Source organism: Lygodium microphyllum, chromosome 29 (genome assembly GCF_053477565.2).
Source record: "Lygodium microphyllum isolate KBCC chromosome 29, Lygodium_microphyllum_v1.1.10, whole genome shotgun sequence".
Classification (NCBI taxonomy): domain Eukaryota; kingdom Viridiplantae; phylum Streptophyta; class Polypodiopsida; order Schizaeales; family Lygodiaceae; genus Lygodium; species Lygodium microphyllum.
In genome coordinates, this window is record NC_141163.1 from 68,837,393 (window position 1) to 68,839,094 (window position 1,702).

The following is a 1,702-nucleotide window of genomic DNA, read 5'->3' on the forward strand; positions in this document are numbered from 1 at the left end:
CATTAGCCTTGGGTACATAGAATTTTGGGATTTCATGTGAATTTGGCTCATGGCTTGTCATTACATTGGCATTGGATTTTCTTCCGAAATCAAACAACATCTTCTCTTTGAAACACAGGAAGGTCTTACTGATTGGCAGTCTTGCTCAGTGGCCATGTCTATTCTTCCTCTTCTCGTCGTATTAGATCTTCTTGGACTTCTTTGCCTTCATGCTCTTTATCTTTGTCTTGTTCTTCATTCTTGAAAGCTCTTTGCTTCTTTGATAATATACTTGGGATACATAGATTTGGGAATCCCATTTGGTTTTGTGAGATCATTACATAGCTTTGGGCATACAAGATGGATACATTTTTCTTTTGGATATCTTTTTGCTTGCTAAAATACGTGACTTGATAGCACATCTCAACATTAGCCTTGGGTACATAGAATTTTGGGATTTCATGTGAATTTGGCTCATGGCTTGACATTACATTGGCATTGGATTTTCTTTCGAAATCAAACAACATCTTCTCTTTGAAACACGGGAAGGTCTTACTGATTGGCAGTCTTGCTCAGTGGCCATGTCTAATCCCAGTTACAACAAGATTTGTGGGAGTTACAAGGAGTTTGATCAAGGGAATGCTTATGAGGATCTTCACAATGAACTCAGCTTTGGAAATTAAATTGGTTTGAGTAAAATAGGTGTGAAAGGGTTTATAAGATAGAGAAGCAATGTGAAAGGGGATAGTTTAGTAGAGGCTTATTAAAACCTTAGTAATAAGGATTATTAATTATTAATTAATTTATTTATTTAAAAAAAGGAAAACTCATTCTCTTAGCTAAATCTTGCAGGAGATAATAGTAGTCACTCAAGGACAATTTCGAGGACTTTCTCTGCTTTTTGGACATTTTCTTAAGCTTGTTAGGGTTTGTAATTTTCTGATAAATGGTACCGGTTCTTAGGATGTTCTCCTGCTTGTGCTTATCTCTCTCTTCCTTGAAGCTTGCGCTTGGTGACCTTGTTCAGCCATATTTGCTCTTTGAGCTCGGCCTTGCACTCAAGGTAAGGCATCTTGATCTCCTGCTGGCGGGTCCACTGCTCGAGGGAGGGCCTCTTATGGCTGACTTTGATGGAGGACACGTAAGCAATCTTGGCTTGCTTCCACTTGTGGTTAGAGACCTTTGCGTTGAGGGTGTCGTCGTAGATAGGAGGTCTTGTTCTCACCTTCTGAAACTATGGCAGCGTGTTTTGGGAGCAAGACGGAGACCTTCTTTTGCTTCCTCAATGTCCATGGCGATGGCGTGCCCTGCGTCTTCTTCTCCATCTGCCTCCTCATCTAGGGAGGCTATGTGCTTCCTCTTGTTCTTCTTCTGGCCTCCTAAGCCTTTGTCTAGATTTCTGAAATCAAGGCATGACACCATAGCTCAATACCTAAACGCACAACCTGAAGACACCTTACATGCTTCCCATAGGCAACATATAAGGTGGCAAAGGAATTGTCAAAGAGACGATCCATGGTGTCCATCATGCTGAGGAGATAGTGAGATGAGAAGTAGAGAAAATGGACCTAAGATATGGATATGGCAGAGGGCCTTAAGGAAGGTTCAACTCCTACTATCCGTTTACATTAGAATACAGTTAAGTAATGATGCTAGAACTAGCTTGCCATGGCTCTGATACCGTGTCAAGGAACACGGATCTAGAGCTAGTTGGCTATGCTGG

At 41.2% G+C, this 1,702-nt stretch overlaps 1 pseudogene; it reads right to left on the minus strand.

Annotated features, from left to right (window-relative positions):
- Positions 1 to 786: 786 nt before the first annotated feature.
- LOC148010754 (uncharacterized) lies at positions 787 to 1,401 on the minus strand (annotated as a pseudogene).
- Between the last annotated feature and the right edge of the window lie 301 nt (positions 1,402 to 1,702).